Source organism: Lutra lutra, chromosome 3 (genome assembly GCF_902655055.1).
Source record: "Lutra lutra chromosome 3, mLutLut1.2, whole genome shotgun sequence".
NCBI lineage: Eukaryota > Metazoa > Chordata > Mammalia > Carnivora > Mustelidae > Lutra > Lutra lutra.
In genome coordinates, this window is record NC_062280.1 from 33,674,738 (window position 1) to 33,702,126 (window position 27,389).

At 44.8% G+C, this 27,389-nt stretch overlaps 1 protein-coding gene and 1 long non-coding RNA gene across 2 annotated transcripts in view; one reads left to right on the top strand and one right to left on the bottom strand.

Moving 5' to 3' along the window:
- SERPINE2 (serpin family E member 2) overlaps positions 1-6,771 on the bottom strand; it is a 62,326-nt gene extending 55,555 nt beyond the window's left edge. Inside the window, exon 1 of the mRNA XM_047721792.1 lies at positions 6,641-6,771. The gene's annotated coding sequence lies outside the window, so the exon portion shown is untranslated. The remainder of the gene's footprint in view (positions 1-6,640) is intronic.
- Positions 6,772-13,665: 6,894 nt separating this feature from the next.
- On the top strand, positions 13,666-19,744 carry LOC125095413 (uncharacterized). The gene is made up of 2 exons (XR_007125874.1): positions 13,666-14,560; positions 19,461-19,744. It is a non-coding gene; the product is annotated as an uncharacterized LOC125095413 (long non-coding RNA).
- Positions 19,745-27,389: the final 7,645 nt, after the last annotated feature.

Sequence of the window (27,389 nt, forward strand, 5' to 3'; positions counted from 1 at the left end):
AAAACTTAGGCAAAAACAAGTGGTTATTTTCTCTGTAGCTATATTAGTTGGCACTAAATAGAAAGGAAAGTTGGGGGTGGGGGGAGAAAGCACTGATGCTATTTTTGGTATGCTCTTAAGAGAAATTCCCCAGGTTACCAGAGTTCTCACTGAAGCAAGTGGGGGAGGGCATTACAACAACAAAACAAAGTACATTTCCCAAGATTTGCAGTCGCTACAAGAAATCCTTTCTGCCTTTTCATAGGATTTTTTTCCCTTTTATATTAAAATCTCCTCCACACTATCTTTCTCCCAGGAATTAACTAGTAAAAATAGAAAGGTACAGTGGGTTCTGATTCTGGAATTATTCCTCCTGAGGCAAAGGGCAATGTCTGAGGTCAACCTGAAGCGAGAGCATGAGGTGTTCCTGGACTGACCTTGAACTGGGGCGTGCACCCCAACCTTTGAAGGAATTCAAGGATGAAACAGGGGACATATTTGTCCAAATGCAGGAATGAAATTGCAAACAGAGGACTTCTTAGGCTCAGTGTACATCCACATGCACAAAAAAGAGCCCCAGAAGCAACGCCAACTTCTCTGGACTGGGCTTACATCCAGACCTAGAAACCTAACAGCAGAATAAGGGGAGAATCACTGACTGTGTAAATAGACTTGCCCTGTTGGGTGAAAGGCAGCATTTCTCAAAAGAGAAATAAAATCCTACTACTCTTTCAGTGCTCTTAGACAAACTGTGAACTTAGAGATAAGAAATAAGCTAAAGATGTAGTTATTGCATTTGCCTCTATTCTACACCTAAGGGTAATTTTTTTTTTTTAAACCCAACATTGACTTTCAGATCAGACATGCCATCTACTCATGAGGAAAAATGGTTTGGGAAAGAGAAGATAGGCACATTCATGGATAGAGACAGTGGTTTACAAAGATCAAGTATAGGGAACCCAATTGATTTAACATTTTTATAAACGCCTTTAAGTGGGAATACAAACTAAATCTCCATTTTGGCCCTTAACACTATTTCTGAATACTAAAGAGCCAAGCCGAATGTTTTCATAGACTTAAAAAAGAGAGAGAGAGAGAGACGATAAGAATTTCATGTAGATAAACATAAAATAATGCATTTAAGAAAAAATTTCATCTAGATCTGATCTTTATGAGAAAGCCAGACCAAAGAGGAAAATAAGTCAAGAAGTTATAGGTTCTTATTTTTTTTTAATTTTTATTTATTTTTTTAGAGAGAGAGAAAAAGAGAGAGGTGGGTGGGGGGAGGAGCGAAGAGGGACAAGCAGACTCCTCACTGAGCATGGAGCCCAATAAGGGGCTCCACCTCACAACCCTGAGGTTCATGACCTGAGCTGAAATCAAGAGTTGGATGCTTAACTAGCTGAATCACCCAGACGCCCCAGGTTGGTTGTTCTTTTTTTTTTTTTTAAATGACATCTTTGATTTCATCACACCCATTGTATAGACAAAAGAATTAATTTCTAGATGATTAACTACACAAATCATTGGCAGCACAGCCCAGACCTCTCCCAATGTAGGGCTCTTTCCATCAAACTTGACTGAAGATATTAGTCAAAAAACTAGCAAGGGAAAAAAAAAAAAGTCAGCTAGAGGGCATGCATCACCATCATTGAAAAGGTTAACGGAAGCCAGAGAGAATTCTCCTACCTTGTACAAGCCACAAAATAGGGAGTACAGCCCAGCCAGTGGATCTCAAGGAAGACAGAACCAAGCCAAAAAGAGGTTCAGATACGGATAACTGAAGTGACTATAGGGACAGAAGTACTCCTGGGTTAGACTTTTGCTTTTTTCTAAGTACGTTCTGTCTCAAAAAACATGACTGATCAAAAAGATTTTGATTTTTTAATTTCTTAAAAATTTTTCTGCTGTGAAACTATATATATTTACTACAGAAGTACCAAAACAGAAGTGGAGGTCCTGGTGTGGTGGGGGCAGGGGGAAGCTCCCCTTCAAGTCCAAAAGACAAGTCTTCTTTCGTAAAGGCTTTAGTAAACTTATGAAAAATATAAATATGGTTCAGTTCAGATAGCCATTAAGTGCCTTTGGATGATGCACCACTACAAGACCAAATGAAGCTAAAACATAGGCCCGTCTTCATTGCACTTAGAGTCTAGTGGGGAAAGCATGTAGCTACAACACAGTACCTGCCATCAGAGAGGCCTCCCTGGGGTAGGGCGTACATGTGTGCACACATGCAACACATGCCAGAGAGGGTTGGGGGTAGCGATTTTCAGGAAAGACGTTATGGTACAGATGACACTGGACCCGAGTCTTGAAAAGGGGGAAGTTAGCCAGACAATGAATGCGGAGGATGGAGAAAGAGAATTCCAGGCCGAGGTCTAGTAGGAGCACAGGCAAAGAGGCATGGCAGCCCCACGGTGTGAGGAGCTTGCAGGAAGCTCGGTTTTGCAAGAAAATAAAGTTTGGGGACGGGCACGAGGCAGGGAGGTGGGAAGGAGTGGAAGGAAACTTGGACTTTGTCAGGTCATTGCAAACGGCCAGCAGACCAAGGAGTTGCTGGAAGGATGGTGGGGCGCTGTGGCAAGTGCCCTGGCTGAATGTGGAGAAGTTCCGCGACACAAGGGTCCAAGGAGTGACCTCAGGAGCACAGTGTAGGACTCTGGGCATCAGGGATTAAATGGAGCCTGCCATGTTCCAGGGGTCTCCCTACTGTGGAATCCACTGCATCCCATCTGCTCCCAGGGCGGTTGTGAGGAGGCAAGAGGGTGGTGAGGTCTGTGTGAAGGGTTTACAAACAGCAGAGATGGCATCTCGGCACAGGTGAGGTAACACTGGAATTATGTATTCCCCATTCTCCCTACAGGAGTTCAAGGTGTGCTGAGAAAAGGAGGGACAGTACCTTGTAGAGACAATAGCTTCCCTTTGCACTGGAGCTACCGGACCGGATACAACAGAGCCTCTCCTTCCAAGTCAGGGTTTGCCCCAAACGCAAGAGGGAAACTGAGTCTTTATCAGGAGGGACCCCAGCTGATTTGGATTTGGAGCAACTGAGGAAAGTCACCCAGCACTGCTGTGGGAGACGGTGGAAAGGGGTACATACGCTAGGATGTAAGAAATCTGGCGGGAGGCTGCACAGTTAGGCACCAGGGTTTCACAGGCTGCTGCTGGCCTCAACTAACTGCTGCTGGCTGCTAACTCAAAAGCCTGCAGGAGCCAGGGGACTACCATAAATGAGCACCGTGGGTCCAGGGAGAACCAGGAAGCAAGCAACAGCCAGCGGAGCTGGGTGTTGGAAAATCCATGTAAGCCAAGTGTTGCCACGTGGGAATGGAGGCCTCGTGTTCCAGGTCTTCTGATTTTTTTAATTTAGATTTTATTTATTTATTTGACAGAGAGAGAGAGATCACAAGTAGGCGGGGGTGTGTGTGGGGGGGTGTGGAGCAGGTTCCCTGCTGAGCAGAGAGCCTGATGCAGGGCTCGATCCTGGGACCCTGGGATCATGACCTGAGCTGAAAGCAGAGGCTTAACCCAATGAGCCATCCAGGCACCCCAGGTCTTCTGATTTTTAAGAGAAGTTATAAATGCAAGTGGCATTTTAATATTTCTAATATTAACTCAATTTCTCTATACTTTGTGCAGGTCAACAACACATCTGCCAACTGGAAATGGCACACTGGCCACCATTTTGCTGGTTCTGGACTTGGAAGCAGGGCCAGGCCACCATGACTACAGCAGAGGGCTAGGTGATTTCACAGCATGGAGAAGCAATATGGGGGGAGTGACTGCATGTGGGGAGTGCTGGAGAAGTCCAGCATTCCCAGAAGTTTTCTGCTTTAACATCCTGGTGACTAGCAGAGCCACCACCAAAAACAAAGAACAAACAAAAAATATTTTGGCTGATGATGGAATGGGTATGGGGTGGATGGTAAGAACTAAAATCAGTCAGTCTTGGACTCACTCTGGGATTTTTTTGTCTACAAGGTGTGGATGGGTAAGCCACTGGACTGTAGATAACCTGCTGGACATTATTCTGGAGACAGCTGAAGCTGAGGAAAAGTGCTTCACTGAATGACTCTATACAGAGCAGAACAGAGATCAGGACAGAGCCCTGGGTAACCCCGGGAGGGACTAGAGAGGCAATGGAGACAGAGGGAAAACCAGGCACTAGGAAAGAAAGAAAAAGTACCAGAAAGGAAGGAAAGGTCCATATCCAATGCTCCAGGGAAGTCTAGAGAGAATCTGCAGGATCGCTGTTTAGGTAGTGTGGGGTCTTCTACTCTGGGGAGCCCCTGGCCAGCTCACAGGGAGCTGAGAAGAGAGCAGAGAATGGGGGAAATGTTAACTTATTTGAGAAGCTAGGGAGATCCAATGGTTGCTGGAGAGCAAGTGGGGGTACAGGGACAAGGGAGATGATGGCATTCTAAAAATAAATACTGTTCAATTAGAAAAGCGTTCATGGGGAGACACTAGGTAGTGCCAAAGGGAGGCCTTCTCTCTAATTTTCCCTGAGTTTCCTGCCCCAACTTGATTTTTCTTCTATTATTCTACCCAATTCATTTTATCATAACATAATTATGTTTGCTTTTCATCTGTTTCCTCCCACAAGAATGACAGTTCCAAGACAGCAAGGATCTGCTGTATTTATCACACATCAGGGCCAGGCAAGCCACCTGGACACAGCAGATTAGTTAAAGAAGATGTCCTGGATGAGGGGGTAAATTTGGAAAAGTCTGTAGGAGGGAAATGGAGTAGGACATGGGCAGACTTCAATTCAGTGGCCCCTACTTTCCAGGTAGAGGGGGCCATGAAGCCACCTGTTAAACTGGAAGGAGGGAGGGGAAGAGGTCTCTTGTATTAAGGAAGAGTTGCAACAGGAGCACCAGTTGGCAACCTGGAAGGCAGGAGCTTGTGACTGAGACATTGAGATGCTGATGTTTCTGATGAGCATCTCTGAGCGAGGACAAGACTTAGATATAGTTAGAGGACTCTGTTGCTAGAGTGGGAGGAAGTCACTGGATTTGAGATGGTCAAGGAAGCGGCAACAGACAGCATTCCCTACATGGACTTTGGGACCAGAGGGGGAGCAGAAGCCCAGGAGCCAAAGTCCCTGGAGGAGAATGACTAGCTGGCAGAGGATGGCTACATGGAGGGGTAGGTGGGACATGGTTCATTTCCAACTCTAATACCTCAGTCTCTCTCTGGTATTTATTCACCCATGTGGGGAACTTCAAAACTAACGTCCTTTGGAGACTGAGTCATTTTTGTTCTTTTAAAATTACACTAATATATGAAGTCATAGGGGGCAGAGATTTTCTGCATAGATTCATTTTTGTTTAGAATAAAGGATGTATGACATCTTTATGACCTTCAGTAATTGCCCTACCCTGTACAATATTTTCAAACATCATTTAAATCTAGAATCAAAATTTGGGGGTTGAAAGGATCCTTAGATTAGTTAGGCTAACACCTTCATTTGCATAGCTGAAGATAATTTTTGCTGAAATACTGCAAACAGAAATACTGATTTAGATATGCAGACAGCATTGAAAGTATCTTCAATTTTTGAAGTATGCTTTAGATATACAAATTAGCAATGCTTTCATTCCTTCCAGTTATCTCTGTTCAACTTTGGATATAAAACCTCCAAAGTACAAAATTATCACGTAAATTGTTCCCAAACAGTTCAGAGAAGTAAACTGCTTCCTGGCTTAAAAGAGGCAGTCAGACCTTCAAACACCTTTTTATGTTGATGCTAAATATAAGAACGATCCCTGCAAAGTGGTCAAAGCAAGACACAGCAGCCTTTGAGATTTCTCAAGAGAGACACACATGAAGATTATTTTTCGTTCATTAAAACACTAAAACCTTCAATAGCATCGCCCATATCACCTGAAGGTGGGGTGCTGTCTTATGTAATAGAAGCCTTCCATCCCCGATCAGTTCGTCGGCAAATGAAATACCTGATTCCGCCCAGAATTTCTGAGGACTTTCATCTTACCTGTAGCCACTAATCAATGTCTCGATTCCCATTTCTACAGATGATGAATATAGCAAAAATCTGCTCCATAGGGTTGAACTGATTGCCAGAGGCCAATTTAAAGGCTCTCCCCCCAAACATCGGTCACCCCCACCCTGCTTGGGCAGCGGTAACCACAAGAGTCGGTTTGTCTTTCCCCATCGGGCAGCGCACACGCAAAGTACAGGGTAGAGGAAGCCTGCCTAGTACGTGGGTACCTCAGGTTGAGGGTCACCGGCGCCAGCAAGGATGCGCCGGTACAAGCAGCGCGGGCCCCGGGACTCCTAGCTGCAGGCACACCTGGACGCCACAGCCGTCGCGGCCCCTCCTCACCCGGCCGGGGTCCTCCTCGGGCTCCCCGCGGGCCGGGTACAGAGCCGGGCGCGCACGCAGTCTCGGCCGCGGCAGCCCGAGGGAGACTGAGAAAGTTCCTCCGCCTCGACGTCGCCGCCCCGGGGCCCCGCTTGCCCTGCTTGCCCCGCTTGCCCCGCACGCCCCGCAGCCTCCGGGCCGGGCGCAAGGTCGCCGAGCGGCAGGCGCGCAGAGCCCCGGGACCGTCGCCGGCGCAGGGGGCACCCGGGCCGCGCCCCTCCAGCCCCCGGGCGCCCGCGATCGGCCGCGGGGCGCGCAGCCGGTACTCACCACCCCTCGCACGATCCCCAGGTGGCGGCGGCGGAGAGCGCTCCGAGCCGGAACCGGAGCCGGAGCCGGGTGGCGGCGGGGCGGAGAGTCGGAGGACGGAGAGCGGCGGCGGCGGCGGCGGCGGCGAGGCAGTTCGGGGGAGCGGAGAGGCGGCGGCGCCTGCACTCGATGCGCAGCCAGAGCGGCCCGGCAGTCTCTCACAGCGCAAGCTGGGCGGTCGCGGCGGCGGGGGCTTTATCGCCGCCCGCCCCGCCCCCGCCCCTTCCTGCCGCCCCCGCCCCCGGCCCGCCCCGCCCCGCCTTCCCGCCGCCTCCTTTGTGTGCCAGCGGGCCGCAGCGTCCCCGCGGCCGCACGCCGGGACGCCCCCACTCCGGCCGCGGCCTCGCGATTGCCGCCCCCAAGGGCTCCACGTCGTGGGGTTGCGCCCGGAACGCGCCGGGAGACGCGCCGAGCCCGGGGTGCTGCGCCAGTCCCCGCCGAGCTGCACGTGGGTCGCCGGGGTCCGGGTGTGTGTGGGGACAGGGAGGCACCCAAGGGCCCGCGGCGCGTCCCGAGGACGCAGGCAGGTCGTCTTGGCCGCCCCCTGGGGGAGATACGGGGGGAGGGGGTTGCCCCGGGACAGTGCCCACCGGTCTGGATGATGGGGATAACGGTGTCTGGTCGCGGCCCGGGAGGGGCAGATCGCCCCTCGAGACGCTTCGCAGGGTGTCCCGGAGCCGACCTCTGGTCGACTGGTCGGCTGGTCGCCGTAGGCAGATGGCAGACAAGGGAATCTAGAAATCTGGATTCGTGTCTGCGGTGACAGCGTGAGGTACCCGCAGAGTCCTGGGAATCCGGCCTTCCCAGTCGGTAACTACAACGGATGGGACCTTGTGGGCAACAGAGGCTCAGATCCCAGAGGCGGGCGACATACCACCCTCTGACACCCAGACCTCGTATATGCAGTCCTCCTTTGCGTCCACGCGGGTTTGTGGGGACACAACTTTAATGACATAATTTATGTTACCCTCAGTGCAGAACCCTCTCCGACAGGCCCACGGCCCCAACTGTGAGAAGGAAATATGGTAAATCTCCTAGACACAGCTGTGAAATAAGGTTGCATCTACTGATTAGAGCAACTTCATGATCTAGAATTGGTGTGTAGGAGGCCATGCTAGACGGGGGGTGTGTGTGTGTGTGTGGGTGTGTGTGTGTGTTGGGGTGAAGGAGTCACTTTTAAAAGTGTAAAATCTGGGCCAGCCTGAGGGTATTCACAGCCTCTCTTACAGGGAAACATGCTATGGGAGGGTTGGCTCCTCAAATAAAAAGGAAGCACAGTCCACAAAAAGAAAACCTGTTTCATTATTTTACAGTCATGCCTGATATTCATATTTAATTACAGGGCAGGATATAAATGCTTTTTCCTTGTTTTTCTCGCTGCCTAACATGCTCTCCCACGCTCCGGGATGGGCCTATGACTGCCTCCTTATATGTCAGGTCTCAACTCAAATGTCACCTTCTCTAGGAAACCTTCCCTGACCGCTTGAACTAAAATCACTTCCAACTTTTTCCAACTTACTGTTTTCTTCATAGCACTCATCATCATTTAATTTTTTTTTCCTTCTGCGTTTTTCTTGGCTAATTTCTCTTCCACCCTTCCTCAGAAACTATACTCCCAGAAAGCAGGGAAGAGAAACCACTTCACCATGGTTCTCACCTCACCCCATCCCTAGTGCCTGGAGCCAACATGACACGTACAGTAGTTGCTCAATAAATATTTATTGATTTGTGGGTGAACAAGAGCCAAGTGACTACTGACATGGTAAGTATTGCTCCAGGCATCATGTTAGGACTTACTCTAGACTGGGAGGCCCAGCTGGAGCTGGGAGGAATGAGGCAGAGGGGGGAGCTAAGAGCAGAAAAGCCCAGAGCTGTGTTTGAGAAGCTGGGAGTAGCCTCTTCCAGATGGAAGGGAGTCATTCAGGGAACTAGTGGATGGAGAAATAAATTAGAATGAAGAAGTGTGGGTAGAGCCCTTTTAGGAAAGCCTGCCTGATTCCCTGCACCCATTTCCTCCCAAATCACTTTTTTTTAAAAAAAGATTTTATTTATTTATTTGACAGACAGAGACCACAAGTATGCAGAGAGGCAGGCAGAGAGAGAGAGAGAGGAGGAAGCAGGCTCCCTGCTGAGCAGAGAGCCCGATGCAGGGCTCGATCCCAGGATCCTGAGATCACGACCTGAGCCGAAGGCAGAGGCTTAACCCACTGAGCCACCCAGGCGCCCCGCCAAATCACTTTTTTTTTTTTTAAGATTTTATTTATTTATTTGACAGAGGGAGGGAGAGAGAGAGATCACAAGTAGGCAGAGCAGCAGGCAGAAACAGAGAGAGAAGCAGGCTCACTGCTGAGCAGAGAGCCCGATGTGGGACTCGATGCCAGGACCCTGAGACCATGACCTGAGCCGAAGGCAGAGGTTTAAACCACTGAGCCACACAGGTTCCCCCCCAAATCACTTTTTTTAATTGAAAATTTTTATTGAGATAATTGTAGGTTCTCGTGCAGTTGTAAGAAATAACACAGAGAGTTCCCGGGTACGCTTTGTCCAGTTTTCACATTTTGCAAAGCTATTATATGATATCCCAATCAGAAGATTATGTATTGATTTATATCTCAAACACTTTGGCTAATTTTCTGCAATTTAAAATTTAGAGTAAAGTTACTCTAAGTTTTTGAAAGAATACACAGATACTATTTTAAAGGGTTTTGGTCTCTTGTTTTAATGGAGCCAACATTTTTTAGGGGGAAAATGTTTTATTTTCCCAATTAGGGTGTAATTAGGGTCCGAATTCTTCAGCTATAAAAGACAGTCAGAAGTCTTTGGGACTTACCTCTTTTGTTTACATTTTAATGACTGCCATTCACTTCCCTGTCCTACCCAGTACTGTCGAAGGAACATTTTGAGCAATACTGTACATGACTTGTCAATTCTGAAATCAGACAGGATGCAGTGTTAACTAATCTGCTAAACTAAGCCCAACCACGAATGTGCCTTTCTCTCTCCTTGGACATTGGATGGGACTGCCAATGAGTGTCTCCCAAAGGGAAGTGATTCAAGACAAAGACCCATTCTGCCACTAGGATATGTGGGGAATACCAACTACGCTTGTTACAGAATGTGCATGGCTGGTGTTGGCCGGCCCTCCTGATGCCAGCAAGAGGATACAGAAGCAATCTCCTAAGCTTTCCGTGACATTCAAGTGACAAGCCACTTTGACACTCATCATTAGGGGGCTGCCCCAAAGCAGCTGTGTTCCTACCTCAGTTGGTGCCCAGAAACAGCCCTTCTTCTCATATTTGGCCCTCTTTGAAGTTTATTTCTCATCGATGTGTACTTTAAGCATGCATTTCCCTCCTGTCTCTACCTCTGTCTTATTTGAGAAATCCAAATAATTATCCTACCTTCCTCTTCCTTTGCGATTCACATTCACAGCAGAATTTCATTTTGTCCTTCAATTGTGTGGCTTGTCTTAATCCTCAGATAGAGCTTCAAATTGTTTATTCCTTAAAAAAATTTCAAAAGTGACCTGGAATTTAGCCAGCTCCAGCCAGTCTCTAAGTTTGGCTTTGTGTCTGTAAGCCGCAGTTGAGAGAAACACACGAAATGCCCAAACAGAATAAAACAAATGATCTATTTAGTCTCGTTTCCTCTCTTGGAAGAGATCCAGAGTTGAGCGCTTTGGAAGAAGATGAAAATCCCCCTGCCCCATCCCCACTGCTCCCCCATACAACCAAACAGTATGACCTTGTATTTAAGGAAAACTGTCCCTACTTCCCAACGGGTGATGGTGTTTTGTCTGGAAGAGTGACCGATATCATGATAGTAAGGTAGTAGTCACTCCTCTGCTATCTAAAACACATTTAAAACACATTACACCACAAGACTACTTGTTACACAACATTATGGATGCAAATGTTGTTATGTAAGATTGTTTCAACTGGGGGAAAGGAGAATACTTATAACAGTTCAGTTGGACAACTAGTTTCTGGGACTGTTGCATCTGTATAATTTTTTTTTTTTTAAGCTTACAAAAGGCATTTGTCTTCTTTGTTTACCTTATTGGTTGGCTTTTAAATAAATCCAGTTTTCTTTTTCTGTAACTTCTGAAACAGATGAAGGCAGAGCATCAATTCACACTTTCCCATTGTCACTGCTTTTCACAAGAGCTTCAGAGAAAAGATATCAGTAGTGCCACACTGAGCATTATTTTGTCTTTATATTTGACCAAATGAGACGGAAAGCCCTCGGCGCTGAGGATCACTGGGGTACTGCCCCCTTCAATCCCCAACGTAGGTCTTCTTCCTTTCACCACCAAACAATGGATGCTGTCACCTGACCCCTGCCCCTCTCTCTGATCTGCCTCTCTCCTGCGTCACTGGGTCTTCTTCTGCCTGTCTCAGCCCCTTCATCCTTCCCCGCCTTGTCTCCCCAAGGCTACCCATGACTTCCAATGATGGCAGCCCCAGCAGTGTTTTGCCGTTCTTTATCACCCTTGATCTCCTGGCAGCCTTTAACTGTGGTGTTTTGCCCATTTTCGAAACTCAGCCTATTCTCTCTCTTCCAGTTTCTTAGCCAGCCTTTATCTTTCCCTCATCAAATCCTCCTCCACCTTGCCTGTTGCCATGCAAGCTGCCGGCAGCTCCCTTTCCTCTGCACACTCGCTCAGAGGAGTAACCATTGACTGGTTGTGGCCACACAACGTCTATTCCCACCCCCCCCCACCCTCCCACCCCCATCTTTTGGTAGCTGAATCTGGTTTCCTTTGGAAAATCACTTCTGCTTTCTGCACTACATAGTTGGGAATGGAAGATGAAGTGTCCTTTCTTCCTTTAGCCCAGTGGTGGGTATATGTCCAAGCCAAGAGGATCCCCTCCCAGGACTTTGAATTCTGAGGAGTGGGGAAAGTAGCCGGAGCTGACTCATCTCAGCCTGATGCAAGGGTTCCTGAGTTCTTCCCACTGGGGCCCCCCAGAACCGTTGTTGTTCCTGCCCCTTGTGGGTAGAGGTCAACAGTCGACCCTTCATTTTTTTTTTAGTCTTTTCCACTTTTAACCAGGTTTTGTTTCTTTTGCTTGCAATGAGGGATCCCCTAACAGGCATATCCTTGATGTGTGTAACTTTGCTTAGGTCTGAGTGCATTCCACACCCATATCTACAGATGACCTTGGCCTCTGTCCCCAGATCCTACATGCATCTCTCCAAATGCCTGGCGGACACCTCCACCTAGTGTCCTGTTGTCACCTCCACTTAGTGAGTCTAAACCCGACTTATTCTCTATCTCCTCTAAGCAGGTCTTTCCATGCACTCCCTAAGTGTTTCAGAGGAATGACTGCCTTCTTGGTCACTGAGGCCAGAAAGATGGGAATGTGTTTTGACTTCTCTCTCCTTTATTCATCCATACTCAGTCATTCCCCGGGGTAGATTAATAGTTTAATAGTTTTTCACCCAAATCCCTCCCATTCCCTCGCATTTTTTTTTTTTTTTTTTTTTTTTTTTTTTTTTACACTAATTCAGTCGCTTTATCACTTGATGCCTGGACCTCTCTCCAATAGCACCTAGCCATTCCCTCAGCTTTCAGATTCTACCCACCGTTGCCAGCTTTAATCATAATGCCCTGACTTAAAATGATTCCATGTTTATCACTAAGGTCAAAATTCCTTGGCTTAGGCAATCTTCTGTAGAGGTCATGGTCACAGCTTCCAGAATTAAACTACCTGTGTTCAAATTCACTTCTCACCACTTTGTGATTTTTTTTTTCAAGTAACTTAACCTCTGAGCCTTAGTTTTCTTATCTGTAAAATGGAGGAATGTAATAATGTAATCTTAACCTGGATTTATATGAGAAGTAGTTAATCCATGAAGGGGTTTAGCTGAGTAAGCTAAGTGCTCAATAAAAAAATTAATACAATGAAAGCTCCCCACAATTTAACTCCAACTTACCTGGCTAGCTGTATTTTCTCGTTTTCTCTAAGATGGTCGTAAAGTCTTTACCAATCAGAATTATTTACCTGAATCCATATTGTAGTTTTCTATCACTGTACCATCATTCAAACTGTCTTCTCTGCTCTGTATACCTTTCTTTCATTCCTACTGTATCGATTACCTCCTCTTGCACTATATATTCTCCCGATATTAATCGCTTAAAGTAGCCATTTTGTTTGTTCACAATTCTGTGGGTTGGTGGGGCAGGGTTCAGCTGAACAGTTCATCTCTGACTCACCAGTGCTGTCTGACCTCAGTCGTGCAGCTGCAGGATTCAAGGTGGCCTCACTCGCATGTATGGATGGTCTGCAAGGACGGTGGGAACCCACTGCCACGGATCTCCTCCAGAGTTTTCATTTTCATGGGTCTTTTCCCCCTTGTATTTCAGACTGAGGACATTCCCTCTACACAGATTTTCCAGCAGCCCTCAGACTCCTTTATATGATAGCTCAAGACTCCAAGACGGTGAAAACAGGAGTTGCAGTACCTCGTAAGGACTAGCCTTGGGTTTAGCACAAAGTCACTTCGGCTGCATTCACAGCAGATCACAGAGCTATCTTAGGTTCAAGAAGTAGATTCCCTCCTGATGAGAGATTTTCAAGGCACCTCAGGTTGCTATAACAAGATACCACGGACTCAGGGGCTGACATAACAGATATATTCTCTTCAAGTTCTGGGGGCTAGAAATCCCGGACCAAGATACCATCAAGATTGGTTTCTGGTGAGACTTCTTTTCTTGTCTTATAGATAGTTGCCTTCTTGCTGTGTGCATGCATGTTCTTAGAGAGAGAGAGAGAGAGAGGCAGAAGGAGAGTTGGATCTTTTGGGTCCCTTCCTCTTCTTCTTTCTTCTTTTTTTTTTTTTAAGATTTTATTTATTTACTTGACAGAGAGAGATCACAAGTAGGCAGAGAGGCAGGCAGAGAGAGAGAGGGGAAGCAGGCTTCCTGCTGAGCAGAGAGCCCAATACGGGACTCGATCCCAGGACCCTGAGATCATGACCTGAGCTGAAGGCAGAGGCTTAACCCACTGAGATGCCCTCCTTCCTCTTCTTATAAAGACACCAGTTCTATTGGATTAGAACCCCTTGTTTAACCTCTGTTACCTCCTTGAAAGCCCTAGCTCTAAGCACAGTCCATTGGGGGCTTCAGCATATGAATTTTGGAGGGACATAGTTTAGTCCATAATAAGAAGAGTGGAAAAATCGCATGGCAAAGGTGCATGCAGGATGCAAGGGATGTCTGGGCCCACTTTTGGACTTCACCCACCACACTTCTCTGCCACTAAAATAATTTCCATCCTTCACAATTTCCTCCCTCAGTCTGGCCAGGCTCGATGGGTCCTCACTCAGCACTCCTGCAGCTCTAAGTGTGGGTTGCTTAGTTCACATGACCACATCCTGCCTTGGATGTAAGCATTTGGTTGGTGTAGGTTCTAACCTCAAGGCAATGGCTATAGTTGTTTTTTGTTTGTTTGTTTGTTTTTTTAAATATCTCTGAGTTCTCATACAGTGCCTGGCATAGGGAAAGCCACAGTAGATTTTGTGGAATGAATCAACAACACAATTAATGTTACTGTTTCAAAAACTGATGACCACTCACAGACCAAGCGAGGTTTGGCACTTGAGCAGTTCTCATGTTCTTTTGTCTTCCATTTCTTTCAACTCTTCAAACCGTTGCACGTGGGAAGAACTCAGAAGACGGCACAGCGGAGGAGAGCCTGGGTTCTGGTCCCAGTGCTGGAACCTCTATATTGTGATCCTGGGCAAGTCATTTGATTTCTCCTGGGCCTCAGTTTCTTCATGTCTGCTAGAAGAATAACAATCCTTTTATGGGCTGTGAGAGAGGAATATGATAATTTAGGTGAAAGTGTTTTGTAAAGTCCCAAGAATTTCACAAATGTGAGTACTTGGATTATTCTGGTGGGGCTATCCTAACAAAATACCATAGGCTGGGTGGCGAAATGAATAAAAATTTGTTTTCTCACAGTTCTGGAGGCTGGAAATCCAATATCAGCGTGCCAGCATGGTCAGTTTCTGGTAACACTCTCCCCTTGAAGGGCGTCTGGGAGCCTCAGTCAGTTAAGCATCCGACTGTTGATTTCAGTTCAGGTCATATTCTCAGGATGGCAAGATCAAGCCCTGCATGGGGCTCCGAGCTGCACATGGAGTCTGCTTAAGATTCTCTTTCTCTCCCTCTGCCCTTCCCCTCCCCCTCTCTCCCTCTTAAACAAAACAAAACACAACTCTCCCCTTGGGTGCTGCAAATGGCTTTCTTCTCAGTGAGTTCATTGACCTCCTTGTGCTTGCGCAGAAAGCCGGAGAACGAGAGCTCTGTGTGTCTTCTTGTACAGACACTAATCCTGTTAGATGAGGGCCCACCCTTATGACCTTCCTTAACCTTAGTTTCCTCCACAAAGGCCCTATCTCCAGACCTCCATGGGGGTCGGGGCTGCAACAGATGAATTTGGGAGTGAGGGAGAAACAGTCCGCCCAGAACATCGTTGTTGTTAATTCTGAAGCAAACGATTGATCTTCATTAGTCTAGTTGGTTCCTTGCTGATTCTGCTCCCTACCAGCACTTTCTGCACACGTTCTACAGCTGCTGGAACATTGCGGAAATCAATAAATGATAGCATTTGCTATTGTCCCAGTCCCTAAGGATCGATGTTGGGGGAAGGGAAAGTGAAACGAAGTGTCCTGCAATTAAGTAGAGGAAAGGGTCTACTCTCTTAGGTCCCTCCCTTTACACCAGGTTCGAGAGCTTTCTGAGCATGTCTCCAAATGCTCAGGAAGACCCCCTGAACCAAGAAATTACACTCAGACTGGAGAGGGGAGATAACCAGCCTTCTCAAGAAGAGCTTCTGAGCAGGAGAGAAAAAAAAAATTAATTTTTAAAAATTGCAGGCTCTTGAACCAGCTCCATGTCTGGTTACCGGGCAGGAGCTGACACGCGCTGAATCTTGTTTCACAACAACACACTTCTCACAGATCCCGGCCACCAGCCTCCCACCGCAGGGAAGGACGCTGAGTGCCCCCTCCCTCTTCTGCTTCCACTTCCACCTCTCCTCGCGCACCGTTTTAGATTTAATGAGGATAATGCTGCCCTCATCTCTGTGAGACCCTGAGCCAGACTGGTTCTTTCTTTCTTTTTCTTCCTTCGTTCCTACCTTCCTTCTTTTCTTTCTTTCTTTCTTTCTTTCTTTCTTTCTTTCTTTCTTTCTTTCTTTCTTTCTTAGTAGACTCCATACCCAATGTGGAGCCCAGTATGCAGCTTGAACACAAAACCCTGAGATTACAATGGTCCTGGGTGGCTCAGTCAGTTAAGCATCTGACGCTTGATTTCAGCTCAGATCATGATCTCAGCATCCTGGATTCAAGCCCCATGTCAGGCTCTGCACTGAGCATGGAGCCTGCTTGAGATTCTCTCTCTCTCTCTTTCCTTCTGCCCCTCCCCCCTAAAAAAAAAACCCCCAAAGCCCCTAAGATCAAGACCTGAGCTGAAATCAAGAGTCAGATGCTTAAACAATGGAGCCACCCAGGTACCCCAAGACTGATTCTGATTGAAGAATAAAAGCCAATTATTAAGTGACACTAGACATGGAGACCCATGGTCACTTTTTAAGCAATAACTCCTAAAAGACCACTGGAGACACTCTTCAGCCTCTCCAGTCTACCCTCTGCAGACTTCTAAAGGATCTAGGAAGAAGCAACTCCACCGGGAGGTGGTCCTCGTGAGTTTGACTCACTGCATCTCTTAACACATACTGTCAATGCCAGATCATCTGAGAGACTCTTATTAAAAATGCACCTGGGAATCCATCTGAAGATCGAGTCATTCAGCACTCCTCTGAATCTGAATATTTTAAACAAGCCTGCCAGGTGTCACTTATACATACACATCTAACCACCCTTACTTCTGAAAAATGCAATTTTTAGATCCAGTGGTATCAACATCACCCAGGAGCTTGTTAGAGATGCAGAATGTCAGGCCTGCCCCCAACCTACTGAATCAGAATCTACACTTTAATAAGATCCCCACTTGAGTCATATGAATATTGAAATTTAAGAATACTGGTCTAATCCACTTACCTAATATACAAGGTAGCTGGGGTCCAAGAACCCAAGTGTCATGCCCAAGGCCACATAGGTAGACCAGGAGGCCATAGGGATAACTGGGTAAGAGGCAGATAGACCATTGTTCAACTCCCGGCTCTCACCTTTATTAACTTAGTGTCTTAGGTAACTCCCTGCAAATATCTATAAATACATAAATATATATCTATATTCAATTAGTTGTTGTTAAACAAAGTAGTAATATTGCCTCATAGGCTTGATGAGAAGATACAATAAAAAGCATGTAAAAAGCACTTAGAAACAACTTCTATGATCATTATCCTAACTGAGATGTTCTGATTCTGTGCAGGCTAATAGGCTTCCCATATAGCATGCAAGAAATGAGAAATAGTGTTTTACATAAATTCGGTCTTTTTGAGATTGTTATGTCTAATTTAGATTCTAGGGTTTGAAAGAGTGAGGACAAGGGTTTCCTCACTTTTCCAGAGTAAAGTAAACAGAACATGGTACACCTGGGAGATTTCTCAGACTCCTGTTCTCCCAGTACCCTAACCCAGTTTCTCCATGATGACCTGTAGAACCAGCCAGTCCCTGGAGAAACATGCCGGTGGCTGAGGCTTTCACTCACGCTCTTCTTCAGCTTTTGGGTGCTTCTCCTTTGTCTCATTGCTGTAGGCATCCTTTGACCCCCACCTCCAACATTCTCAGGTGGGCTTCTCACAGATTTCCCAAGTGGAGCTCTTCCTCTCTCTGACTCTTGGGAGGGCCAATAAACTCGGTCCTTTCCTCCACACATCATAAGTCACCTGCCCTGTGCTTCATCCCAGAGAACTGGCCAAGGAAGGTGATAAATCAAGTTCAACCCTCGCTTTTATTTGCATTTTAATGAGATATTTTCTTGTCATCAACCCTAAATAGTGAGCAATGTATCACCCCGTGGCACAGATATTTTTGAGTGGAGTGACAATGGGATCCTTTTACATTCCACAAATCCTGCCAGTCCGGCAATAGCCAGCAGCATGTTGATGAATACAGTCTCTAGAGAGCTTCCGTCTCTCTATCCCTCCCTCCTTCCTTTTCCTTTTTCTCTCTCTCTTCATTTTACAAACCACACTTTAAAAAAAATAAACTTTTATTTTGGAATAATTTTAGGTTTACAGAAAAGCTGAAGAGATGATATAGACAGTCCATTGAACATTTGTCAAAATCTAGAAATGTACACTGCCACACTGTCATTAAACTCCAGACTTTGTTGGATTTCACCAGTTTTTTTTTCCTCTGAGAAAATGATTTAGCTGTCATGTCTCTGTAGCGTCCTCAGTCTGCGACAGATTCCTAGTTTTCCCTAGTTTTTCATGATCTTGACTGTTTGAGGAATACTGAGCAGGTGTTTTGTAGAATATCTCTTGATTTGGGCTTGTTTACAGTCTCCCTTATGATTAGACTGGAGTGCTGGGTTTTGGGGAAAAGACCACAAATGTGAGGTGCCCTTCCCATCACAACATATCAGAACTGCATTCTATCAATAACATCACTGGTGTCATTAACCTTGGTTATGTGGGTAAGCTAGTGTTTGTCATGTTTCTCCAATTTCCCCCTTCTCATGCTCTGTTCTTTGGCTACCTGCCACTCAGTTCAGTGCACCCTCAAGGAGATCGAGCTCCACCTCCTGGAGGTAGCAATATCTACTTGAATTAAACGGGAGATCTTCCATGGGCAAAGATTTGTCCCTTTTCCTCATGGATATACTTAATTCAGTTATTTGTTTATATGCCCATGGACTTATTTTTGTTTATTTTAGAGTTGGGGTTGTAATACTATAATACCCTATTCATTTTGTTGTTCAGATTTGTCCAGAGTTCGCCATTGGGATGTCCTCTTCCATCCCCTCCATGCTTTTGTCTTTTGATCACTTTCTTGCTTTCTGGAACTCTAGGATTCTCCGGGCTCATCTTACTTACCTATCCAATCCTAGAATCAGTCATTTATTCAAAGAGCCCTGGTTCCTGATGTTGCGGAGCAGCACTGAGAAACCAAGATATGGCCACTCTGGGAGTTTATTCATACTAAGACATGGAACAGTTTTGAAAGTTAAAGTTTTGCTATTATACACATAGGTATGAAATAATCCACATGGTTCCTCTTTAGTCCTATCTCTAGAGCTTACTCTGATTCACTCACGAGAAAAGGTTTTCATGTGTTCCAGTGCACACAGCTTGGTAATATGTGATGTCCTCTTGCATCTTACTCATGGGAAAGTATTTCCTGTACATACCACAGCAGTACAAACAGCTCAATATAACCTTTCTCTCTGACACCTATTAACACATCAAGTTGGGCATTCATATAATAAGTCCAATACTCAGGTCAAAATCTGGAATATACTTGTGGAGAGATTATGATACTCAGCAGCACATTAGTTGCCAGCCATTATGTAGCAGGTATGCTTGTATATAGTATGTAAGTTACCTAAACAATTCTCATTCGTTCATTTTTAACAAATACTTACTAAGAAATGGCAGCAAAAGAGAGAGACATTGATTGAGTAATCATGCGCACATATAATGACAACTGCAAATGCCATCCGCCTTTCTTGCTCACAGAGATTGGATTTTGTTCAGCCATTTATTCATCTATCTCTCTGATAGCTGTTTCAGAAGTAAACCCTGGTTAATCTTGGCCAATCATGATAATTCCATTTTCTTTGCCAATGTTTGGTTTATAGGCAGAAATAATTTACAGGAAGTCAATTGGTGGGAGAGCTTCTGAGAAAGATTGCCTTGATAATGAAAAGAGATTCATATTGAAAGAGATCATGTCTACTTGTTGCGCAGAACTACACCAGCCATCTTCTGAGCATGAGAAGAACTAAGGCAACACGTTGAGGACAAAGAGACAAGAGATGGAGAGAACCTCGGTCTGTGATGATGTCATTGAGCTACTCCTAACCAGCCCAAGGATGCCCCTACCTTGTAATGTCTTGTTATATAAGATAATAAGTATTCCTTAGTCTCCTGGTAATTTGAAATGTTTCCTTTACTTATAGCTGAAAGCATCATAATAATCACGTCCTACTTTAGAATATTTTAAAGCAATTATTAGCTTTTATTTAGATCCAAAGCTCTTTTCAGAACTTGCCATCTATCTATCCATTTATTTTTAACAAATACTTAAGAAATGGCAGCAGAAGAGAGAGAGAGGGAGAGAGAGAGAGAGCACGCTATTGAGCAAATAATCACAGGCACATATAATGACAAACTATGATAAATAAGAAGAAGGGAAAGCATAAGGAACTATGTGAGAATAACTAATAGATACATTTTAGACTGGGAAGGGGAGGCATTAAGGTAAAATATCACTTAGCAGGTGATGTGTGAACTGAGATACGAGAGCCATTGTAGGGGTTGGAAGGTATTAAGGAGGGGGTATTGCCTGTGCCATGCCTCCAGTTGGGATGCAGCATGATGCCTTAGAAGAACCTGCAGGAGATCTGTGGAACAAGGGCAAAGAGTAGCACAACTAAGACTAAAGATTTGGCAAGGTCCAGACGACAGAGGCTTGATCTTAGAGACCATAGTAAGGACTTTTCTTTCTCTCCTAAGAGAAAAAGAGATAATGATGGGCTCTGAGAATCATGACCTAACCAGTACTTTCTGGGCACTTTTGGGCTCAGGCTTGCCATAGTCTTGCATTCAAATGCATAATACTGTCAGTGAATGTTCTAATCATTACTTGGGCCTCTTAAAGGGGATCCTTGACAGAAAGTATGAGAGCTCTCCCAGTATCTGTTTGCTCCTTTCCATTTTCCACGTTTCTTTACAGTTTCCTTGGGACCATGAGACTGGGTTTGGCATTAATGATGTAAGTCTTTTCCAGGTCGGAGTCTTAAAAACATGCCTGTGATCTTCCAGTCCTTGCTTTACCTGCTACTGTGAACTTCGAGGTCACAGTAAGCAAGATGTGAAAGGGCTGTGGTGACCTGCAGAGATCAGACTTTGGGTAGGTGATAAAAAAAAACCCTCCTGCCTTTAAAGGCATTGAGGATTTAGTCTTTATTTTTACTGTGGTATAATTTAACTGTATTAGCTCCTTGGAGCTGCTATAACAAATTACTACAAAATGAGTGGCAACCGAAATTTATACTCTCACAATTTCTGAAATCAGAGTGTCAGCATGGTTGTACTTTCTCCAAAAGGTCTAGGAAATAATCTTTCCTTGCCTCTTCATAGTTTTTGGTCCTTCTGGCAATCCTTGGTGTTATTTGGCTTGTAGCTGCGTCATCCAGTCTCTGCCTCCATCTTCATAGGGGTTTCTTCTCCATGTGTGTCTGTCTCTTCAGATAGCCTTTTAAAGACACCACTGCTGGATTTAGGGCCCAATTCAATCTAGTATGACCTCATTTTAATGGAACCAATCAGATCTACAAAGACACTATTTCCAAATAAAGTCACATTCTGAGGTTCCTAGTGGAAATTCATTTTGGAAAGACACTATTCACCTCACTACAATAAACTGATCCAGGATATAATTTATAATACACAGTGGTATTTCTTAAAACCACCACTTATATCATCCCCAACTGCAGGGCAGCTCTGGAACCTGTCACCTCTTCCTTGCCCATCCCTTCTTCTGCCATTACTCTTTCCCAGTTTTCAGCCTGCAGGACCATGGTTCTATCTGTCTACCTTCACCTTCCCTCCCACCTAATGTGTATCATCTCTCCATACATTTATCTTGATTTAAGATCACAACAGTCCTGGGAATTGGGCTGACAAAGGCAGAAAAACCATAGAGGGCAGAGAAAAGGTGAGGAAATTAAGAAGCAAAAGCCAAAATTTTTAGTGCATAAGTTAATTTTCCCATCAGATCTGTATTTCAAGAGATCATTCTGGCTGCAGTTGAGTCTGATGATGGGGAGCAGACAAGAGCGTGCATAGGTCAGGAGGCCATTGTGAGGCTATTGTAACAGTCCTGAGAGCTTGGACCAGGGTGATAGTAGAAGAACACAGGTGCAGATAGAGTCCAGGGATAGTACTGATAAGGCATAAGAAGAGGGTAAGGGAAAGAATTTGACCAAAGCTGTGGACCCTATTTTAAGTGAAATTCACATTTAAAAAAAGTATTCCTTAAGATTGATTGATTGATTGATTGATTGATTGATTTAGAGAGTGAGAATGAGTGAGAGGGGCAGAAGAGAGAGAGAGAGGGAGAAAGAATCCCAAGCAGACTCTGCACTCAATAGGGAGTCTGACTCTGGGCTCAATCTCAGGACCCTGAGATCACAACCTGAGCTGAATCCAAGAATCAGACACTTAACTGACTGCCCCAACCTGGTGTCCTCAAAAATTTTTATATAATCATAATGACTTTTGTTATAGACTCCTGAAACCTGTTCTTATTCCTGAACTTAAATCCTGGTTCTCGGGAAGTAGTTTCAGACTACTGGAAAAACTGCCTCTTCATCCCAGCTTCTGATACCTGTTGAACAGCAGCCAGGCTGAGGTTATTCTTCGTGAGGGTTGTCTGGAATGGTTCCATGTTGCCCCGAATGAATGAAGCCATCAGCTTCAACAGCCCAGTGTTTGAATGAAGTAGGGCCCTAGCTGCCTGGAGATAGGCCAAGGGGATAGCCACAGAAAGGGATTTCATAAATATTCTTCTCCAAAAACAATGAGCAGAGAATAGATGCAAAGTTCAAATGGGAAAATCCAGTGGCTATCCAGGGGAAACCTGGAGCACAGCTAAGAGGCAGGTCCTTGGTAATAGAACGTCTTGTATGGATGCCAAGAAATGGAAGTGTATATGAGAAGGAGTAGGGCTGGTGAGCCCCATGATCCCCAGTCATACTTGTGTGGACTCAGAGAGCTCACAGCTGCCCATCCTGGTGACTGCAATTGCATGTAAGTCCTGTCAGTCTGCACTCACCACAGCCTGCCCCTTCCTCCATGGGGCCAGTCAATAAAATTGGACTTCTGCTTTGCAACCTGTGTTGTGATGACATGTTTAATCTTTGTTCCCAAGCATTTGGGGTTCCCACCCACAAACTCACAGGGAATGGGGGTAAGATGATTCAGTGGGGCTGGGGTCACATTGACTAATACAATGGGGGAGTGACCATTTGGGAGAGCCTGTATAAGAAAGGGAGGCAGCCATCTTAAAAAGGTTTAATGTGACTGGCATCAGGACCCTAAGGGTCCAGTTTGGGGACTGAGGGTACAGTAGTAAGCTCTCCGAGGAGTAGTGGATAGTAGCATTTTCAATCCAGAGAGAATGTATTTGGAACGGAACAGTGTTACTGACAAAATTGCTGGTAGGCTGAGGAACAGGGTTCCACTCACTGGAGAAAGAAGGGGACAGGAACAAGCTGGGCAGGTTCTTAGGGTTCTGGTCCAGCAGGGGATGGATCAGGAGCCTGGTTGGACATAGTGACTGGGCACATGAAGTACTGAATCTCACATTCAGGGATTAGGGTAGGGAGTAAGTACATAGGTTCTAGTTCCAGTTCTGAAACTCTTGAGTGGTCGTCTATCTAGGTACAGGGCCAAACACTGAGCATGACGCTAGTGGTTTGGCAACTGCTAATATATCACCAGGCATGTCTCTCATTGGCTCAGGAGCTCTGCCTGAATGACCCATCAGGTAACAGGTCACTGGTCCTCATCCTGGGCATGCCTGAGGTAGTCAGGGACTGACACTTCTTGGCTTACAGGTTCCCACTGTGGCTCCAGGCAAAGCCCAGGAGACTTAACTGGATTTACTATACCTGCCCTTCTACCTTCCCCTAGAACACTCAGGCAGCTTCCCACCAGCCTGGGTTCTCCGTCTCCACCTCCAGCATCGAGTATTGCCCCTGGGAAGACAGAAATTTCCAACTTGGGCCATGGAAACAGGTTACATGATCTCAATTCCAGGGTCTGATACTTCCCACCAGTGTGATCTTCAGTACATTTCTTCACCCTCTAAGCCCTAGTTTCTTCATTTGTAGGTAAAAAAAAAAAACAAAACCCTAAATCAAGGGTGAATAAGAGAATTAAATGAGATCATGTATGTAAAGCATTTGATGCAAGGTCCAGCACATAGCAATATTACTTGATCATTAGTAATCTTGCAATTGTCTGATTTGATTGGGAGCTCATCTTATAGCTGGGGCTGCCCACCAAGCTTGTCCTGGATCCTCCTTCTTATGGCTTTCTGCTCTTCCTCAGCCTTCTGAGATGCTGAGATGCTAGTATACCTTCAGGTTGAAACTCTGTCCTTACCTTTGTGTGAGGGAATGTTCACGTGTATATATTTGAGAGGAAGGAAGGGGATCAAACCCAAGTTAGTTCCATGTGATTGTTCCCTTTTAAAAAATAATTTCCACTCTGAATGGAGAACAAATAGACTTCTGCCTCTTCTGGGAACACAATGAAGTTGACTCCTCTTCTTTCCAAAAAGCTTGTTAAAGGCCGAGTACACAGGACTGATGGCAGAAGATTGTCTAATCTTTCAGCTTGATTCATAGTGGGATCGGGGATAGGTTTAAGGATGGTAAGTATATGAGAAGATATTTATAGGAAGGGTAATGACATCTTATTCTACACCATCACCAGTAATAGTACAAGATTAAGTTAAATTCATTAAAAGAAGAAAGATTCAGTTGAGGTACAAAGAAAAGAAGACAGAGATAGTTCTAGTAAGAACCAGCTTAAAAAATACAGAAATTGGAATTGTTCTAGGTATCCTTAAAATCACATTTCCCGGGGGCGCCTGGGTGGCTCAGTGGCTTAAGCCTCTGCCTTTGGCTCAGATCATGGTCTCAGGGTCCTGGGATCGAGTCCCACATCGGGCTCTCTGCTCAGCGGGAGGCCTGCTTCCTCCTCTCTCTCTCTCTGCCTGCCTCTCCGTCTACTTGTGATCTCTCTCTGTAAAAAGAAAAAAAAAATCACATTTCCCATGGAAAATGCTGTGATGTTAACACAGGCATGCATCCATTCTGGGTCTATTTAGTCTGCATGGTTTCATAGGAAGTTATAATTATTATGGCATTTGTTAGTGATAATAGATTTACTTCCTTCTTCGCTTTTCATTATCTGTATTCATTTTCCCTTTTCCATACATGCTCTACTCCCGTTTTCACATTACTTTAGTGATTATAACAGGATCTTCTTAATATCAATTAAGCTGAAAACTAATACCCTTTCTCCTTTCAAATTGCCCTTAAAACACTTTGTCTTCCACCTTCACCTCAGGCCTTGTCCATGGAGTGTTTTTGACAATATTTGTAAGTCTGTACACAGAGCTGATAGAATATGAGGGGAAGGAGTCTTTGCTCTCAGTTTTGTTCAGCTTCCCACAGTCTTCTGAGCTTGGATTTCTGTGTAGACTTCTAGTTTTTTATTTCCCAGCACTTTTTTGTATGAATCAAGTTATGGAAAACCTGTAGCTGTGTGGAACCCTCTCCCTTCCCTTCTCACATTCTTTGCCCTACTGGGAGCAGTCCTCTTGGGCCTGCCAGTTGAGATGGCCCAGCCCTCCCTTGGGCAAGATTGAGTAAGTGACATAAGGTTGGCCAAGTAGATGCTCTCTGCTGAAGATGGTTCATCATGACAATAACAACTTGAAGAGGTGACACATTAAATAGTTTCTAGCATCTTGTACCTGGCGCTCTGCTATCTTTCTGGAGTCTGTTATGTTTTGTTTTCCTTTTAGCTTCTCTGCTGATTTTGAGAGCCATCCCCTATCCTTCCCAGTGTGTTCCTTTTTGTTTAACTTAGTTACGGTTCATTTCTCTGTTGTAAGCAAAGAACCCCCAAAGACACGCCGATACACTGTTCTTTATGAGATTATCAAACTCAGCAAAACAATTCCCATATGTCCTTTTAAATATTATCTTTTCTTGCTTTAAGGCATTAATAAAATGTTGATTATTGGCATGGAGATAGTTGTAACATTTTGGGGGAGTCACCAGATGGTGATATTACATATTATTTCCTAATCCAATTTATCTCGAAATGTGTGTTTGTTAAATCTTGGGGAAATACTTTATCATCATGATTATATTATAGTTCTGCTGTCTAAAAACCTAGCTATAGAGTGTCTTGTGGGGACAGAATTTGGGTGTGATGAAAGCAGTTCTTTGGTAATATCTCAGAAACAGGCACCCTGACTTCAAAATAATTTATGTTCAAAATGTTTGAAGGCAAACAAATATCCTCAGTAGGGGAATATTTCCTAAGTGGCTGCAGCCAATATGTAGATTTTATTATAGCTCTGTCCCAGGAACCAATGACTTACTCATTGCTGTCACTTACACATAAACCTATCACAGATTATGATAAATCCTTCTTTGATATGTAGGCTCTGCTCTCAGCAAAACCCTCAAGCAGTGGACTCTGACCAGAAGCCTTGTGGGTGGTGGCAAAGGACCTTTTCTTTGGATTATAAGGGAGATTGCAGATTAAACTGTTATGATCATACAGGGGCTAGAAAATATTTTACATTTACAATAGGAAGTCCATGGACATTTAAAAAAATTGACCAATGTTATGTTGATAGATCAGACCAAGAAGAAGAAGAAGAAGAAGAAGAAGAAGAAGAAGAAAGAAGAAGAAGAAGAAGAAAAGAAGAAGAAGAAGGAAAGGAAGAGGAAGAAGAAGAAGAAGAGAGAGAAAAGAAGAAGAGAAAAGAAGAAAAAGAAAGAGAAGAAGAAAAAGAAAGAAGAAAAAAGAAGAGAAAGAAAGAAGAAGAAGAAAAGAGAAGAAAGAAGAGAAAGAAGAAGAAAGAAGAAAGAGAAAAAGAAGAAGAAGAAGGAAGAGGAAGAGAAAAGAGAAAGAGAAAGAAGAAGAAAGAAGAAGAAAGAAGAAAGAGAAGAGAAGAGGAAGAGGAAGAGGAAGAAGAAGAAGAAGAAGAAGAAGAAGAAGAAGAGAAAGAAGAAGAAGAAGAAGAAGAAGAAGAAAATAACATTGAACCCAGTGCCATTGAAAGTGAGAAACTCTCACTGGTAAGTATGAAAAGGAAACAAAACATATTTAAAAGAGAATATTTTCTATTTTGCTCAACTTCAGCTCTGGGGTGTCAAATAGCAAACATTAATTAGCTCATGAGTTTCTGGGTTGGCTGGCTAGTTCTTCTGGTCTTAGCTGGGGCGGGGGTTGCTCATGAATCTGGGATGAGTTGAGGGGTAGCTCCTGGCTGGCTTTGTGATCTTGACTATACTCATATGCTTGGTGGAGGTTTGGCTATGTGCTGGTCTAGAATGTTCTTAGCTGGAACAACAAGGCTCTTCTCTACTCATCCTCTGGTAGGCTGGCCTCTGTTTTTTCAGATTGCCATGTTAGTATTCTGAGAGAAATGACAGGCAAAACATTTTTTTGGAAGTCTAAGCTCGGAATTGATACACAGTCACTTCTATCTCAACAAAAAGAGCTGTGAAATCATACTGCAAAAGGTATGGGTATAGAGAGGCATGAAACATTGTGGACAATTTTAATTTTCTACACTTAGGAATGCTGCAGCCCTTGTAACCTGGTATTTTTTGCAACATAAATGAGAAGAATGGGCAGAGAGGGGTAGTAAACAGAGAGGAGGGGGCGGAGGAGAGTGAGAGTTCATGTGGGTTGAATGTCAGAAAGAATTTTGGGGATTTGGCAAATGAGAGGCTTCAAACAACTTC